This window comes from Vulpes lagopus, chromosome 9, assembly GCF_018345385.1.
Source record: "Vulpes lagopus strain Blue_001 chromosome 9, ASM1834538v1, whole genome shotgun sequence".
NCBI classification, from domain to species: domain Eukaryota; kingdom Metazoa; phylum Chordata; class Mammalia; order Carnivora; family Canidae; genus Vulpes; species Vulpes lagopus.
Window position 1 is genome coordinate 32,048,748 of NC_054832.1, and position 20,366 is coordinate 32,069,113.

Here is a 20,366-nt window from a genome sequence, read left to right on the forward strand (position 1 = left end):
TGGGGCCAGTTAAGCCCTCTCGTCCGCCCGGCTCTCGGGAGACCGTTTCATTGCTCTCGAGGCTCCCGGGAGACCGCAGCGGACGCGGACCGGCCCCCACGTAGCCCGCGCGGCCGGGATGCTGCGCCGCGGCCCCAAGGGCTCTTTCTCACCTCGAGTTCTCGTGGTGGCTCGTAAAAAAGGCAGATGTTTTCCCTCATACCAAAAAGGAGGACCTGCTGTTAGCTAGGTGACTAGCCCGAGGTGGGAAATGAACCGCCTCTAATCAGAATACCAACTTTTGGAGGAAGTCTGTGGAAGTTCTGAAATCCCACCCCGTCCCATGACCTTTAATTCTTCTTAGTTCTTCTGCCACAGGGAAGCAGCCAGCGACTAATAAAAGATTTGCTCTTGCCATAATTTCCCAAGCAGGTAAGACCCAATAACTATTTCATGGTTCTTTAGCTTTTAAAGTTTTGTTTCATTCTTATTCAATTATTGTGTGTGTAGTATGTCTGAAACTGCAAGCCAGAAGAAGAACGAATTTTCAAGTGATTTGCATAGTTATTATTTGGCCAAGTTAAGCTGCATGAGGCTAGCTTAGTTTCTCATAGTTTCATATATACTGAGTATTAAACATATCCTCCCGGGTGGGCTGGAAGAAGCTTCTATCCAACTGGCTGCTCTATGTAATCAGTATTTACTAATAAACTCCACTGCAGTTGACATGTATCCCCCAGATACTGCTGACTTTTTCCCTGAGGTTGTGAGATCATCCATTCTGATCTGAAATTGTGCCCCCCTTTGTTTGCTTGACTAGCCATTCCTATGAGCCCCACCAAACTTGATACTCTGAAAGGGTCTGGGGGTCAGCAGAGAGCCTGGGCTGATTGAGGATAATGCAGGCAGCTCAGTGTGCAGGAGGCACTGTAATCAGTGTCATTTATAACCCCATCAGGACATCTTCTGGAAGGTGTAAAGAGTTGCCCTGTGAAAGGTATGGCTGAGAGAATCTTAATACAGAGCTGAAGACCAATTGTGAATTTTATTACATTACCATTAGTACTATTACCATATGAGGTTGTAAGAATACATGGTCCTTTGCAGTGGAAAATGCACTAAATGACAAAGTCCCTCCCCTGAAGAACCAACAAATTAAAGCCGTAAGTACCATGAAAAGCAGGGTTATGTGTGTTTGTGTTGTGGAATGAATAAGCAGACAGAGAACTACAGATTTTTGCCTCCTTAATTTTCAATTCATTACAATTAAATTGGTGTGCTCAGAATTGGATGTATTATACATTACGGTTTTTAAAGATCTTTTTACAGAACTGGCTGACTTTTTATAACAGCCAAAAGGAATGCCCATTGGAATTAAAATATCATAACAGTTAGTGTTTCTTTTGGCATTTGAAATGGTTAAATATGCAAAGCAAAAGAGAAACAAATAAATCTCAGCTAAATATTCAGTTTAAAAGCTGAAAGGAGCAAAAGTCAGGGAATTCAAGCAAGATTGATAAAATAACCAGACTGCATTATCAGAAATAGATATAGTTTATATAAATTTATAAATATATATATTAATTATAGTCATTTTGAATGGATTAAACTAGGAATACTATTACAGTTTTTGTATTCTCATCATTTTTAATGAGAATGTTGATGATATTTAAAGTTCAATTTTTCTTTTTCTAGTTTAACTCACTAAGGTTGTAAAATTAAATGACAGCAAAACCTATAAGCAATTATCTCTGTCCAAATGGATATAGCAGCCCCAAACCACAGCAACATGACTATCAAACAATGATTATGAAAACCACAATTGAGAAAAGCATCAGGGAATGATATTGCAAAACCACAGCAACAAATGTGTCTGTGATATTGAAAACCACAATTCACAACTAATACCCCGTGTATCGCAAATTACTGTTTAACTATAAATGTGAAAATGTATAAGTAACAGCACAAAATAATTTCTCATTTACTTAAAAATGAATTATTCATTTTCTAGACTCGCTGATTTCATCTCTACATTATGGTTCATTTTGAAAAGTTTCTGCTTTCAAAGACAAATCATTTAAGAATCGCATATGTAAGTTACTTTAAACGCAGAAAATATGCAACTTTTAATAACATTTCCCTAAATACTAAAAGAATTGATCTGAAATAAGAAGCACTTACCTCAGTCTGGCTTTCTTCATAAAGTTCTTCGGAAGTGAAAAGGGATGTGAGGGTACACTGCTCATGGAAAAAAAGCTGGAAGTATTCTATGACAACTTCAATGAAAATATAATTGTATATACTCCTGATAGTCCCTTTAGCCAAAAACATATATCTGACGATTAAATGAGATGCCGTTACCAAAACTACTTTAATATACAAAATCAAAGATTTATTTACGAGTAAATAAAAACAATATTGTTTGCAAGTTTATAGGGTTGCCAGATTTCAAAAATTAAAATAAGATGCACAGTTAAATTTGTACTTCAAATAGGCAACTTTTTTTTTTTTTTTTTTTTTTTTTTTTTTTAGCATTAGTCATTAGTCTGTCCCATGCAATATTTGGTACATACTTATCTTAAAAAATAATTGTTCGTGTCCTGTACTTTACTGTATTTTATGACAAACCTACAAATTTAGCGTGTTACCATTTTCACAAATTTATGGTTGTTTTAGAAATAACACGGTTTATAGAGAAGGCTAAAAAACCATAAAGTGCTTCTTACAGACATATATATAATTCCTGAACCTCATATTATGTAAGGATGGCAAGGTAGAAGAATAAATTTCTATACAAAAATTCTTACTTTATTTGGCACAGTACAGAAATATGCTCTCAGTGTAAATGGATTGCATTCATATATGTCTTACTCTTGGATTTGTTTTTAAAATGTGTTTTTTCCTCTAAGGGATCGACAAATTGATAAAGCAACCTCCCAGGCCACATCTTATTAGGCAGCAAGCTGCCTTCTTTATTATGGGAGTAAACAATATTCAAAAGCTTCAGAAAGACTTAATTTTTTGCCCTTGTATCCTCACCAGAAATTGAATACAGTTTATCTGCCTCGATTTAAGATTGTGACACTGAATTGAACAAGAATGCAGTATGAAAATAGTGTTTCGGATTTGTATATCTTTATAATTTGAGCAGTTTAAAAATAAAAATCAACAAATTCATCTAAATGGCATTCCTGTGTTATAACTATGAAAAGGACTATCTGTTTACTTGCAAAGAAGCCAAGGGCTTTGAAAACATTCAGTCAATCCACATCGGGGGTTTAACTTGGGCTTCGTGTAGACGGTCAATCTCTCAAAAGAAGTTTGTAATGTACAAAAAAAAAATGTTCTAAGGAGCAAGTCTATTGAATTCATCAGATACTAAAATTTCTGTTAAAAAGCCTTCTGTGTACCATTATGAGTTAAGAATCACTATTCTCTTTATGTGTAAATTTTTATGGTGTACTGAAAACCAAAGTGTGGATGATTTAAGTTTTTTACTCTGCAATCATCCTTTAAGTCCATGATACTACTCTGATAGAAGAGAGTCATAGGATCAATTCTATTTTTAAAAATAGTTCTTTGTTGCTAAATCTTTATAATACATCACATCTCCAAGTATAAAGTAAATATTAAAGAAGTATCATCCCAAATTTTAGTAGACATCTGTGGATTTTGTCTGCCTAGCATCCATTCTTTTTTCCCATAGTATTGCTGTGATATCTTTTAAAGAATTATTCCTGACCAGAATATTTTAGGTATTTGTCTACAGCGACAAACACCTAAAATATTTGGTTCAGTGGGCCAAATTGTTCCTGTTAGAGTTAGCCCTGCAACTTCTTCCTGTTCCAGTGGAACCACCGAGTAAAAGGTGCTATTTTTCTATTGGGCTACACTGGGAGAATGCAAATCTGATATGCAAATCTCCTGTTGGCCATCTTGTGGGAAGAAACTGTTAAGAATGCTGCCAACACAGAGGACTAATTTTGTCTTTTCTTCGGATATGATTTTTGGGAAATCCAAACTAAGATACCCATTAACATTCCAATATTACTTTATTTTGGTCCCCATTATTATCTTTGTGTCTCCATAAACATTAGAGTCATTTCTACTATATCTCACTTTCATCTACTTGACTAGACTAATACTTATGCACCTTTGTAGTGTTAGAATGGATGTCATTTTTCAAAGGAAGACATCACTTATCTGAATTATCATCACCAGCCTGAGTTAGATACTTCTTCTCCTTTGCTACCATAACCCCTTTTTTGTCTGCATAATAAAACCAGCCAATATACCTGTCCCAATACACCTAACTGGATAGAAATCTTAGTGAGGGCAAGAAACATCTTCAGAATCATATCCTCAGTGCTGGACACATAGAAGGTCCTAATATAATTATTGAAAGAAAAATGAGTTCAATTAACCTGTTTTTTCAGGGAACCCTGTCATTCCTAGTCCCCATCCATATAGTCACAGGTACAGGAGATGGCAGCCATATTCGTACAGCAAAACTCCACGCTCCTGTTGGTGGATACTTGGGCCACAAGGGAGTCCCTGACTCAAAAATGACCAAACAAATTCCTCCCTTAGAAATCTAGAGTTAAAAAAAAAAAAGAAATCTAGAGTTAGTTTCAAGAGTCTCGTCCTTACATAAGCTGATCTCTTGAATGAAGAAGTAAAACCTCTGAAACTATGGCATGGTTATCACCATGTGAACAGAGTAGCAGTGATAGTTTTTCCATAGAGGGAAAAGTAAATAAGACAAATGTCCTAGAGACATAGAGATGGGAATATGAAATGGAATCCCACATCTTGTTCCAGCCCCTTCGTGGACTGCAGAACCACTTTTGCCCTTGATATGCCTTGGATACTTGTATTTTCTTAAAATAAGTTCCTCCCACCCTTTTAAAAAGTATTTTTGTCCTAAATTAGCATTAGCTGATTCCTGTTACATTCGAACCAAAAGACTAAACTAAGACAAAAATTGACAAAACCAAACTAAGACAAATCTATGACTCCAGTTTGCTTGTCTGAATATTTAGAAATAGCAGTTTAACTGAATTTTCAACTTCACTCCAGAAAAGCATTATATTAGTCTGGGTTTTTCTGTTAAACAGAACCAACACTATATATATAGTCAGAAAGATTATAGGGAATTAATTTACATTGTTAGATTGCGAAGTCCCAGAATCTGCAGATGACAAGCTAGAGATCTAAGAGAGACAATGGAGGAGTTCTAGCCTGAATCTGAAGTCCTAAGAACCAGGGGAGCTGATGGTGTATATTCCAATCCAAATTTGAGTACTAAGGAAGGAGAAGACTGATATCCCAGTAGGGAGACAGTCGTGCAAGGAGAGGGATTTCTCCAGCCTTTTTCTAGTCAAATCCTTTGTGGGATTGAGGGCAATTTGCTTTACTCCTCCAAATGTTAATTACATCTGAAAACTGACAGACACACCTAGAATGTTGAACTAAATATCTGGGTACCCCAAGAGCCAGTGAAGTTGACACATACAATTAACTATCACAAGCACTTTTGTTGATTTTTTCCCCCTGAGCAACCCTGAAATGGCAAGGAACCCTTATGAATGTTAAGTGGGTAAATCTACAATTTTAACATAGATAATCAGGACAAAAATCAATTACCGATTTTGGACATTCACTTCAATCAGGGGGCAACTCTTGGGGGGAAAGTTGATATTTTCAAATTCAGAATTCGTCAAGGGCATGATGATCCATTGACATGCACATCTATAACCCTCCTGATTAACATATATTCTGGCCCCAGATGTTCAATTTTACTTTCAACTTTACTTTGCCACATTTGAATAACCATCTAACAGATTACCTTGCACGTAAATTTTATGAATGTTGTTATAATTTGCATGAATAATGTTTATACTTCTGTGGTAGATTTTATTTTCCAACCGATAACTTTTGCCATAAATTCCTAAATGCAAAAGAAGAAATTAAATAGCTTTTTGAGAAAACCTGCTATGTGTATAGACTTAATCAAATCGCTTATCTTTGCTTTTATCTACTTGCAAGAGTATATTAAAATAATGCATTAGGAGTGGATTTAGGGTGACCTGAAGATGTAGGACTATGAATAATCATGCCAGGGCATACTGATAATGAAATCATCTAAAAGACACTGGAAAGTATGATTATATCACTTGTAAAATGTATCTTATAATGCAAATTAAACTATATGATGAACAATTTTTATGTTTATTAAACAGATAGATATACATAGATACAAAGGATGTACATAGATATAAAGATGTAGATGTACATAGATATAAAGGTCAAATAGATTTTTAAGAATCATAATGAAAATTAGAAGTTTCTTGTCTCACTCAACATCCCAATGAGAATTCCCAGTCCCAGAGGTATAATCATTATCAATTCTTCTTAGCTGATTCTCCTGATGTTCACCTAATTATTTTTTTAAGTGGGCTCCACACTAGGCATGGGTTTGAACTAATGCAGGGCTTGAACTAATGACCTTGAGATCAAGACCTGAACTGAAATCAAGAGTCGGACACCTAACCAAGCCACCCAGGCACCCCGATGTTCCTTTCATATTCCTAAAGAAAATACTACTTAAAAATTTTTGTTAATTTAGTTACTATTGATTATATTGACTATCTACAATAAAATATGAAGTTGTAACAGATTTATACCCCCAGCACTTTCTTCAAATTTTTTTATTAAATAAAAGCCTATGTTTTTATTAACAGCTAATCGACATCAATCTTTTGATCTCTTGTTTTTCCTGGAGTTAATAATTACTGTCTTCCTCATTTTCTCAATTTTCATTTTCTCAATTTTCTATTAACACTAGTTCACCCTGAAATCTTTTGCCAGTGTGATACAATCAAGTACATCATTACATCATTACATCCAGTAATCGATAATCAGATTATCAGATAATCAAGTAGATTGTTGTTTTGCCCTGCCATGCTGGTGTCCTTCTTGGAGTCTTTTTTTTTTTTTAAATTTTATTTATGATAGCCACACAGAGAGAGAGAGAGAGAGAGAGAGAGAGAGGCAGAGACACAGGCAGAGGGAGAAGCAGGCTCCATGCACCGGGAGCCCGACGTGGGATTCGATCCCGGGTCTCCAGGATCGCGCCCTGGGCCAAAGGCAGGCGCCAAACCGCTGCGCCACCCAGGGAATCCCTTTCTTGGAGTCTTCCATCCTTCTGTTCTACTTTCTACTGATTGCTCTTTGTGACTAAAATTTTATTTTCCTCATCATCCTGAGAATTACCTTGATTTTTGTCCTGTATTAGATTCTAGGTTTTCTGAATACTGTGTATTCCTTTTTTACTTCCTGTTTCCCTTCCTTCCTTCCTTTCATTGTTTCTTATTTTGTGGTTTTAGAATACAATTTCTTGTAGCTTCCTGGAAAAATGTATATATAAGGTAAATTTTTTTTAGATTTGGCAAGACCAAAATTATCTTTATTTTGCCCTAATATGTGATAAATGGTTAATGAGGGTATAGGATTTTAGGGTGTAAAAATTACTTTTTCTGGATTGTTTTTTTTCTTTCATTTTTTCCATTTTTATTGAGATATAATTCTGTATATCATTATATAAGTTTAAGGAGTACCACATGATAATTTGATACACTTATATTTTACAAAATGATTACCACAATAAGGTTAGTTAACACCTACATTACCTCACATAATTACCTTTGTTTGTGGGGAGAATATTTAAGATCTACTGGGTTAGCAATTTTCAGCTATGTAGTCACCATGCTGCATATTAAATCCCCAGAATTTATCCATCTTATGTTTTAAGATTTTATTTACTTATTTGACAGAGAGCAAGACTGAGAGCAACTAGGGGGAGGAGCAGGGAGAGAGAGAAGCAGACTCCCCATTGAACAGGGAAGCCCTTCTCAATTCCAGGATCCTGAGATCATGACCTAAGCTGAAGACAGAGGCTTAACCAACTGAGCCATGCAGGTGCCCCAGAATTTTCTCATCTTATAATTGGAAATTTGTACTCTTTAACCAATATGTCCCCATTTGCCCTTCCCCCAAATCTTGGCAAACAGTATTCTACTCTCTGAGGTCTAGGACTTCAGCTTTTAAAAATTTCACTTATAAGTGATATCATTTAGTATTTGTCTTTCTCAATCTAATTGGTTGCACTTGACATGATGCCTTCATCAGTGTTGTCCCAATGGCAAGATTTCCTTTTTTTCCTCATGGCTGAATAAAATCCATTCCCTGTATATGGTAATATACATAGCCACATCTTTGTATCCATTTTTTCATATTTTGGTTACTGTGAATAATGCTGCACTGGGCACTGAGATCCTAATTTCATTTCCCTTGAATATATATCCAGAACTTGGGATTGGTGGATCATATGGTAGTTGTTTTTAATTTTTTGAGGAACCTTCATACTTGTCCATTGTGCTTGTACCAGTCAATATTCCTCCCAACAGTGCAAAAGGATTCCCTTTTATTTGTATCTTCACCAGTGCATTTGTGAGATGATAGCTCATCGTGGTTTTGATTTACATTTCCTTCATGATTAGTGATGTGGGGAATCTTTTCAAGCCATTCGTATATCTTCTTTGGAAAAATAACCGTTCAGGTCCTCTGCACATTTTTTTACCTGGATTTTTTGTTTGTTTTTGCTGTTGAGTTTATATGAGTTCTTTTTATGTTATGGATATTAATCCCTTATCAGATAGATGATTTGTAAATACTTTCTCATATTCTATAGGTTACCTTTTCATTGTGCTCATTGTTCTTTTGTTGTGAAGAAGGCTCTTTAGTTTAATATAGTCTCAGCTTATTCATTTTTGCTTTTGTTATCTGTGATTTTGATGCCAAAAAATTGTCTGGAGGACCAATTCCAAGGAGTATTTTTCCTATTTTTTCCTCTTAGTATTTTTATGTTTTTAGGTCTTATTTTTAAAATCTATAATCCATTTCAAATTAATTTTTGTGAATGGTATGAATAAGCGTCTAATTTCATCCTTTTGAATGTGACTGTCTCATTTTCCCATTACCATTTATGGAAGAGACTACCCATTCCCTATTGGGGATTCTTGACTTATTAAATATTAGTTGACTCTATATATGAGGGTTAGTTTCTGGGCTCTTTATTCAGTTTCATTGGTCTATATGTCTGTTTTTATGCCAGTGCCATATTGTTTTGATTGCTATAGCTTTGGAATTTCTTTTGAAATCAGGAAATCTACTGCTTTTAGCTTTGCTTTTCTTTCTCAGAATTGTTTTGGCTATTTGGGGTCTTTTTGTGGTTCCCTTATGAATTTTAGGGTTGTTTTTTTGTATTTCTTTAAAGATGCAACTGGAATTTCGATAGAGATTGATTTGAATTTATAGATAACTTTGGGTAGTATGGACATTTAAAAAATATTAATTCCTTCATTTCATGAATATGGGATGTCTTTCTATTTATTTTTGTCTTTAATTTATTTTACCAGTATCTTATCATTTTAAACGTACAAATATTTTGGGGCTCTTGGATGGCTCAGTCAGTTAAGTGTCCAACTCTTGATTTCAGCTCTGGTCATCTCAGAGTTGTGGAATCAAGCTCTGCATGGAATCAAACTGCATGCTGAGTGCAGAGTCCGTTTGTCCCTCTTCCTCTGCTCCTCCTCCCACTTTCTCTCATCTCTCTCTCTCTAAAATAAATAAATAAAAATAAATCATCTAAATGTTCAGATATTTTATCTCCTGGGGTAAATTTATTCCTAAATATTTTATGCTATTTTAAATGGAATTGTTTTCTTATTTTTTTCGGGTAGTTTATTGTTAGTGTATAAAAATGCAACAGATTTTTGTATGTTGATTATATGACTTGCAACTTTATTGAGTATTGGAATCAGTTCCAGCAGTTTTTAGTGAAGCCTTTAGACTTTTCTATATATAAAATCATATCTTTTGCAAGCAGTTTTACTTCATTCTGATTTAGAGGTCTTTCATTTCATTTTCTTGACTAATTGCTCCAGCTAAAATATCAGCTTTATGTTGAATAGAAGTGGTAAAAGGGGGTACCCTTGTCTTAATCCTGATCTTAGAGGAAAGACTTTTAGCCTTTCATCATTGGATATGATGTTAGCTATGGGCTTGTCATATATGACTTTATGTATGTTGAGGAACATCCTTCTATATTCAAATTTTCAAGTTTTCATGAGGTTTTACCATGAAGGGATGGTTAATTTTGTCAAATGCACTTTCTGCATCTACTAAAATAATCATATGATTTTTTATCTTTCATTCTATTACTGTAGTGAATCGGTTATTTATTTGTCTATATTGAACCATCTTTGAATTCTAAGGATAAATCATATTTGTTCATGGCATATGATTCTTTTAAGCTGTTGAATTAAGTTGATAATATATTGTTGAGAATTTTTGCATCTATGTTCATCAAGAATATTGTCTTGCAGTTTTCTTTTCTTGTAGTGTCCTTTTCTGGCTTTCTTCTTAGAGTAATCCTAGTCTGCCTCTCTCTATGTGTCTCTCATGAATAAATAAATAAAATCTTTAAAAAAACTTTTAAAAATATGTTTGGGAATGTATCCTCCTCTTCAGTTTTCTTCAGTTCAAGAAAGATTGGCATTGATGTTTGGTAGAATTCACCAGTGAAACTATCTGGTCCTGAGCTTTCCTTTGTTGGGAGGTTTTTTTATTATTAATTCAATCTTCTTAAAACTTAGTCTGTTCATATTTTCAGTTTCTTTATTATTCAGTCTTGGTAGGATTGTATGTTTTTAGGAATTTATCCATTTCTGCTAGGTTATCCAATTTGTTAGCATATAGTTGTTCATTGTAGTGTCCTATGATTTTTTGAACTTCTGCAGTATCCACTGTAATGCCTCATCTTTCATTTCTGGTTTTATTTACTTGAGTCTTCTCTCTCTCTCTTTTTTGTTTTTTTTGTAGTCTAGCTATGGGTACCAATTTTCATAATCTTTTCCAAAAAAACCAGATCTTAGTTTCAATGATCTTTTCTATCCCTCTTTTTCTATTTCATTTATTTCTATTCCTTCTGCTAACCCTGAGCTTACTTACTCTTTCCTAGTTCTAATTCCTCAATATATAAAGTTAGGTTGCATGCTGAGTTTCCATTGTCATTTGTTTCAAGATATTTTTTTACTTCTCTTTTGATTTCTTTGATCTATTGGTTGTTTAGGAGTGTGTTAATTCCACATAATTATGGATTTTTCCATTTTCCTATAGTTACTGATTTCTATCTTCATACCATTATGAAGAGATACTTCTGACATAATGACCTAGCAATGTTTCCTTATGAATTTTCTGTCTGGATGATTGACCCATTGTTGAAAGTGGGATCTTGATATCCCTTACTATTCTATTATTATTGCATTGTTGTCTCTTCCTTCAGATCTGTTAGTATTTGTTTTATATATTTAAATCCTACAATGTTGGGAGTATGTATATTTAAGATTGTTATATCCTCTTGATGAATTGATTCCTTTATTATTATATAATGACCTTCTTTGTATCCTTACCATCTGTCACTTAAGGTCTATTTTAATACCAATACAGCTATTACTGCTTTCTTTTGATTTCTTCTTGCATGAAATATATTTTTCTGTTTCTTCACTTTGAACCCAGGTGTGTCCTTACAACTGAAGTGAGTCTCTTATAGGAAGCCTATAGTTTGTTCTTGTTTTTGTTGTTTTTTATTTTTTCCAGTCAGCTACTTTATCTCTTTTGATTGAATAATTTAATTCATTTACATTATAATTATTGATAATTAAGTGTTTTCTGGCTTTCCTGTAGTCTCCTTGTTCCTTTCATCTTCTTTTGCTGCCTTTGTCTGTGAATTGATGGTTTTCCATAATGGTAAATGCTTTCATTCTCTTCTTTTCATCTTTGTGTATATACTGTAGGTTTTTGTTCTGTAGTTATCATGAGGCTTACCTAAAACAGTCTATTTTAAGCTTACAGCAACTTAACTTCAATTACATACAAAAAATTTTGCTTTTTAACTCATTTTTTTAAATTTCACAATTTACCTCTTTGTATATTATATATTCACCAACAAATTATTGTAGCTATTATTACATTTAATATTTATGTCCTTTAGTGGTTTTTTTTTTGCTAGAATTAAGTGGCTTGCACAGTAACAAATTATTATAATATTTTGAAATTGACTATATTAAGTGCTAAACAATAAGCTTCTCTTCTCTTCCCGCTTATAAGATTCTTAAGATTCTTTGTCTTTGATTTCTGACAGCTTTTGTAATGTGTCTTGGAAACTAGGTTTCTGAATTGAATTGGGGGGCCTATGAGTTCATGAGCATGGTTGGTCAAATCTCTTTCCAGAGGTGGAAATTTTGAGCCATTATTTTTTTTTAAAATATGGAATGTCTTGAATTTGTGTGTCATCCTTGTGCAGGCATAAGGATGCTTATCTTCCTGAGACATAGCTTATCTTTTCCAAGACATTCCAGTTTTAGTATATGTACTAGTGAAGCAAACATACAGTCATTATTTTTTAAAATAAGTGTTCTGTCCCCATTCTCCTCTCTGAGAATTACCGGAGTAATTGGTTTGTTCAATGGTATCCCATAGATCACATAAACTTTCTTTGCTCTTTGTAATTCTTTTTTCTTTGCTCTCCCTGAATAGATCTTTTAAAAGGTTTTGTCTTCAATTTAAAGATTCTTTCTTCTGCTTGATCCATTTTGATTTTGATTCTCTATTGCATTTTTCATTTTATTTATTTTATCTTTTACCTCAGAATTTTTTTATGATTTCTTTTTTTTAACTTCTCATTTTGTTTGTACCTTGTTTTCCTGATTTCATTGAATTATCTTCATTTTTTTTGTAGTTCATTGAGCTTTCTTAAAACAACTATTTTGAATTCTTGGCTGGGTAAATTCCAGATTTCCGTGTGTTTGGGGTTGATTAATGGAAAATTATTGTGATACTTTTGTGTTGTCATGTTTCCATAACTTTTAATGTTACTTGATGTCTTGCACTGCTAACTTTGCATCTGAAGTAGCAGTCACCTCTTCCATTCTTTACTGAATAACTTTGGAAAAGAATCATCTTCCTTCAGCCCTATTAGGGATTCCAGGGCTTTTTCAGGTCTTCTGTGGACACACATTGCAAGCCCCCTCTTGTATCACCTTCTTTTTTGTTGTTGATTTGATTGTTTTAAGTTTTCATTTAAATTCTAATTAGTTACCATACAGTGTAATATTAGTTTCAGGTAGAATTTAGTGATTCCTCGCTTACATACAACATCCAGTGCTCATCTCAGCAAGTGCCCTCCTTAATACCCATCACCCATTTAGTCCACTCCCTGCCCACATCCCCTCCAGCAGCCCTCAGTTTCTTCTCTATAGTGGACTCTAAAGAGTCCACTTTATGGTTTGCCTCAATCTCTCTTTTTTACCCACTTTGTGCATCTGTTTTGTTTCTTAAATTTTGTGGCAGATTCTTAAGCTTGTATACTTTCTTGGATCCTGTTGCCCAACAGGCGTATTGCTGACAGCCATCCTTTTACTTTCTCATAGGGGATGCTGAATTTTTGGTCTCATCCTGACCTATAGATAAAGTCCAGTTTTCTGTGCGTGCTCACTAGTTATCTGCCAAAGCTCACTCTTGCTACTGTCAGGGGCATATACAAGCTGCCCATGGAGGTGTTTGTGGGCACAGCCCACAGAGAGCTGTCAATGTCTATGGGCCCATGGTGGGGATTGACAGGGGAGGCATCTCAAGAGCTATGGTGTGGGCCTCCTGATGGAGTTTATAATGTGGTTAGTAGAGTTGGTGTTCCTTTGATATGTTCCAAGCTTTTGCTGTTGTTCTACTAGCTGTTTACTACCCTCGTCATGCAATTCATGATGCAGTATTCTGGATGGGATGAGACAGAAATGGGCCTCTGGCAGCATCCACATAGCTGGGGAAGCCAGGCACTCACTCACATGTTCTCAATTTCCTCCACAAGAGAAATCATTGACTGAGAAGGGCTCTCTTGGCACTAATTGTGCTGCTTTGGGAGAGGGGTGACATGGATAAACTCAAGCTCTTTCTCTTACCTTCTTCAACTTGTTCAGTCTCTGATTTTCTTGTTCCAGTGGTGTGCTGGAACTTCTCTGCTAGATTCCTGGGCTTCCACAAAGACTTTCTTATCTGTTGATGATTGTCTAGTCAGTGATCTCCAGGGCAACTGGGCTGCAGGCAAAAGGGCCAGGAGCCAGTTCATGGACAACTTTTGTGTTCATAGCCAGGACCAAGATCTGTTTGACTATTGCACAATGCATAGGTAAGTAAGACATCTCCCAGGTCCCTTGGCATATGGTGCTGGCTCTCACAGAAACACTTCTTCTGTGGATAAATGCCAATTTGTTGTTGAGGGGGAATATATAAAAAGGTACTCCTTCAATTTTTAAACTAGTGTTTCATTGAATTCTATCTTCCGGTGCCATTCTGAGAAGTCTGATGCTGTACCATTTCCTCATCTGAATGTACCCTGTTTCTTTCCCCCACTCCCACCCTCGAAGTTTTCAGATCTTTCTCATAATGTGAAAATGTGTTGCACCATCTTCCCATTTACTGAGTTTCTCATTTACTTGCTGAACACTTGGGTCTAGAAACATGCCACCATTTGGAGAAATTTGTTTTATTTCTTTCCCTGGAATTGTTATTATCTTGGTCCTCACTGAATGGATACTAGCATTTTCTTATATTTTCCTTTTCTCTCTTTCACCATTTTTGTTATTTTCTGGAAAATGTCTTTGGCTTTGTCTTTCAAACCATCACTGCAATTTTTATTTATATAGTCACATTTTAATTCCTTCAACTTATCTTTTTTTATTCCTAAAGAACTCTTTTCTCAGTAGTCTATATTTATTCCCACTTTTCCATATCTCTGAGGCCAGTAATTATAAGTTTTCTTCAGTTCCCTGAGAATTTTGTTTCCTAGTGCTTCTTAATTTTTTTCTGATGCAATTTTGTATAGATTTGGTACAATTTGGTAGAATTTTTCCATATATCTTTGGTGTCTTTGATTTTCTGTTTCTAATGTAACTAAGACACTAAAAACCTAATTGGAAGTTTGTGTGTATGGATAGAATGAGGTTTGAGAAGTACTTGTCAGGTTGTAGGCTTTGGGTGATAGTACTAGAGACTTCCTGCTGGACGTCCCTGTCTATACAGAGTTCTCTTGGGTTCAACACACTCCTCAGAGAAAAATCCTGCAATATTCAGCCTCACAAGCACTCAGCCAGTAAAGGAGCTTTAATATCTCACTGCTTAGTGTATAGACTTTTATTTAATCTCTCCTTTCAGTACAGAATTCTCACCTTCAGTTAATATCACTGAATACAAAATACAGAATACCTCTGGGTTTACCCTAAAGAATAAGTCTCAACCTTTAGCCAGGTACAGAGAAGTTGATGACTGGCAGTGTGGTATGGGGAAAAAAATTAGGGGTATCATTGATTCTTATAGGCTTTGCACCAATTCTTGTATTTCCAATCCAACCTGCAATCCACTTTCAAGGATACCTATTGTTTGCATTCCATAATTTTTCTCTTTTCTTTTTCATTCTTATTTTTCTGAAGTATATTCTCAAATAACTCCCTTGGAATGTGTACCTATGAAATAAAATTTCTGAATCTTTGTGTATATGAAAATGTAATTATTTTCCTCTGATCCTTGGTTGATAGTTTAGCTGGGAATATAATTCTAAGTTTAAAAATCATGTTTTCCCTTATTAAATTCAAGAAAGCATCATTATCTTCTAGTATTCAGTATTATTGTTTGGAAATCTGATATAAGTTTAAAAAAAAAAAACTTTGACTTTTACTTAATCCTTACTTAGTTGATGCTTTTATTATCTTCTCATTAACTTGCTCTTTTAGAATTTTATGCTATTTTATTTATTTATATATCTCTTTTAATTATTTTATTTATTTGAGAAAGAGAGAGACTGTGCGAGCAGGGAGAAGGGCAGAGGAAGAAGAAGAAGCAGATTCTTCCTTGGAGCAGGGAGTCATATGTCATGTCATATGTAGTATTATTTATATACTACTAAATATCATAAATTTCAACCCAGCAGTAATCTACCCTGTAATGGTCTTAACAAGAGCCTGGTTTTATTCAGATACTACCTCTCCTCCACACAGCCCTTGTGATTCAAGTAAACTTGCTTCATTTCCACTCTCAGAGTGATATTTAATTAATACTAATCTTGTAATATGATCTCATCCCCCTTGTTAGTGATTGTTTTAGTAATGGGCAAGGGACCCAATTCTGGACAAGGGAGAGTTGCTGAAGGCTTTTGAGAGTCTTACTGTTCTTAGGAGAGAAGTATGGGAAGCCTGTTTGTCTCTCTTCTCCTGAAAAGAACAAGGAAGAATATTGTATCCCTTGCTTCTGTCATCCATTTTGGATAACGAGAAAAGCTATCTCTAAAACAGAGCTGACCCATAGGGCAGTGGATAACAAAGAGAACAGCATTCAAATAAAGATGAACCCCAATAATACTAGACTTGGCAACTGCTTTGCTTTTAGACTTCCTGTCACATGTGCCAATAAGATTTCTTATTATTTAAGACAGTTTGGGGATGCCTGGGAGGCTCAGCAGTTGAGCATCTACTTTCAGCTCAGGGCGTGGTCCTGGAGTTCCAGGATTGAGTCCCACATTAGGCTTTTCGCAGGGAGCTTGCATCTCCCCCTGCCTATGCCTCTCTCTCTCTCTCTCCCTCTCTCTCTCTCTCTCTCTCTCTCTCTGTGTGTGTGTGTGTCTCATGAATAAAATATTTTTTAAAAAAGACAGTTTGTACTTGGTTTTCTGTTACCCAAAGCTAAAAGTGTCATAGCTGATACTAAAGTTGTAGAAAAGTTTTTTGTCTTTTATTCTAGGTCACATGGACTGAAGAGGAGTGGAGAATATGGATGAGGAATAGGATTGTCGTCTTCTGGTGTAGTTTAGTAGTCAGAATTTGAGTTTAGCTAACAGCATCAGCTCTACTCTCTTTATACCTGGCAGTTCTAAGTTCTATGCCTCTTTAGATGTGTCATACACAGCATACTATTGTCAAGGTGTCTGGAGACAGAGTACTTGGGTTCAAATCTTGGCTCTGTCATTTCTTAGCTAGGTAATCTTTTGCATGTTTTTAAATATCTGTGTGCTTCACAGAAGAGTTGTATTAAATGAGTTATATGAAAAGTTTTTGGCATGTAGAAAGTGCTGTTTAATTGTTAGCTATTAACAGATTACTCCAAATCATTTCTCCTCTTCATTTTTTAGTAACAGACCCAAATCTTGTTCAAGATGTTCAGTTAGAAGTACTAATTTTCCAAAATTATCTTACAGCTGGATTTGGCCATGTAATGAAGTTCAGACCAATAAAATGCAAGCAGAGATCTACTGGATATGGCTAAAAGAACCTGAAATGGTTTTGCTCAAAAGCACAATCCATTTTTTTCTTGGCCCATCTCTTTGCTCATATCTGGAATGGGGAATGATGTTTGGATACAGAAGAGCCATCTTGTAATCATAAGAGCAAAATCTACACAGTTTGGACCAGAGTTGGAAAAGAGGAGCCAATTCTGATGACTTCCTTTAGCAGTATATTAGCCCTGAACTGACTCTGGAGTCCTTATTCTGCAAGAAGGAAAAACACTGTTTTGTTAAGCACTGTATTTAGGTCTGTTACATACAGCCAAAGCCAAACCTAATTACTACACAAGAGACCTTCTGGGTAAGGTGGTGCTCTCTTTTTGCCTTTTGAGACCTTGGTTTAAGGGAGGTTATTTTCTTATTATGCTTTATACTTTCAAAAGATTTCTATCCCCCGCCTCCTTTATTTTTTTTAACATTTTAGAAGTTGTTTGGTTATCTACAAATAATTTCAATGACTTCTTCCATCCTCTTTACCTTTAACGGTTTTTTAAAGATTTTTATTTTAAATAAATAAATTTAAATTTATGAGAGACATAGAGAGGCAGAGACATAGGCAGAGGGAGAAGCAGGCTCCTTGGGGGAGCCTGATGCAGGATTCGATCCTGGGGCCCCGGGATCATGACCTGAGCTGAAGGCAAATGCTAAACCACTAAGCAACCCAGGTGCCCCTACCTTTAGATTTACTCCTATTTTTATTCTTATATTTTCTTCTCTGGAGTAAAGGGAAATAACAGTAATGCCTATCCTGGGTACTGTCAACTTTAATTCTTTCAGGGGCTATGAGCAATGTAAAAAAAATAAATGAAGCATCCAGCAGATGTCTGATACAGGTGAGCATAATGGAGACATAGAGAATACATGTCCCTGGTAAAAGTTTTTAAATACAAATAAAATAGATATTTTATTGTTCAAAGAAATAACTTGCAGGCACAATCTGACTATAGGCTAAAATTCTGCAGATTCTGCATATAAGACATACTTGATGCAAAAAAACTGTCACACTTACTGAGCTGCAATGTACCTCCTCACCAAAACACCAACATCAGTAATAACAACAATATACAATTAAGACCTTTTAAAATTGAAAGTATATTTAGCTAAAATACTTCCCCTTATTTTCTTCCAAATTGAAACTGGTTTTCCCCTTTCTGGTTTTTGACTGATACAGAAGATAATGCAGTAACTCTAATATACTCAACAGACAAAAGAAACAAACAAAAATACTCTGTGGGGGTTGCTTTGTCTTTGGAAGAAAACCAACCATAAGCAAAAATGTAAGATAGAAACATCTACATTTCCCACCCCCATCCTTCTTCAGTTACTTTCCTCTCTCTGCCTTAATATATATGTTCAGGAGTTGTATTATAGTAATGGCTTATAATACACTTTAAGACTCTAATTAACAAAACAGTTGTTACTACTGATATCCAGTTCCTTGCACATAAACCACCAAAGTGTATCTTGCTTTCCAGTAAGACTGAATACAAATGGAATCTACCAGACACCAGGTTTGTGCTGCTCCCAATTCCTACAGAGATGAGTGGATTGCAGTGGTAACAGTGGTTAGCTCTTGTTCTGTTGGTTAGTTCTTTGGTCCTAAACACTTACATCTGAATAGATAAAAGTTTGGCCAGCAAGAAACTGAGGTTCAGAATGGAAAACTGTACTTAAGTTCACACAGTAACTGGAGAAGCTGGAATTATAATCATGCACTGCCTAATAAGAAAACTGATGGAGTTTTCCTTATGCCATTAAAGCTCCCCTGATGGAGGAAAATTACAAAACCTGGACTCTTAAACAAACAGACAGTGAACTGGACTGATAATCAGGAAAACAAGGGTTTAAACTAGACTCACCGGCCGAGTGGTTTAGGCAATGGATTAAACGAGACTCATCAACTTGGAGAATTTTATTCATCACTTTGTTCACATTGGTAATCATTTTTTTTCAGATTCTAAATTTAATGCCTCTATAATTCTAATGTTAGTTTTAAATATCATGTTTTAGACTATAAATCTCTAACTAGTAGGAACTTTGTCTAAATATGTGAATTGTGTAGTACACATCTAGGCAGATCTTGAAAATGTTCTTGATAATGTCAATAATTTGTCATATTTTAAACAATTTTCTTATTACTTTTTTGTCTCTATATTAATATGTTGTGGAACTCTACACAGGAAAGGCCCATGTAGTCATGTCTTTGGCACAAGTTTCATTGAGAGGCTCTAATTCAGATGTCTGCATAAAGAGAATGTGAATTTCTATCACGTCTTTGTCATTTGTGGGAAATAGAGCCCTAGTTTAATGTAGTAAGGAGTATTTCCTTAGGATTTTCATAAGATAGATTCCTATTAGAATATTTGGTAGAAGCAAGTTTGGAAATATTTTGTATCAATAGGAAATTGAGTCCATGACTGAAGACTAGGTGGTTTTTATATGTGTGGCTACAAAATTTCACTTAAGTATTCCCTTGGTAATCTGGAATCTGAATTCCCAAAGAAAAACATAGATATGACTAATAATAATTTGTGTTTCAACTATATTCTAAAACCAGTTTTTGACTTAACTTTTAAGCTCCCTTTTCCTGTAAAAAAATTTGCTCTGTCACATTGCCACACAACATCCTGTTACCCTATTTTCCTAAGCTGGCAGGAAATGGCCCACTATTGATGTCTGAAATGGGGAAATACTTCTCACTGATCTCATATTCTTTGATCAAAACTTAACCTCATCAACATGAACCACTTAGATGAGACCATTTGGAAATATAGAGTAGGTTCCTATTTGTTTAAAGGATGAGGCAAAAATCTGTTCCAGTGAAACATAACAAAATTCAGACTTTTATATTTAAGATACATTGCAGTATTTGAATTCTCATCTTCTCTCATCAGTCAGTAATTACATTTATAAATCATGCATCTGCAATGTACCTAGC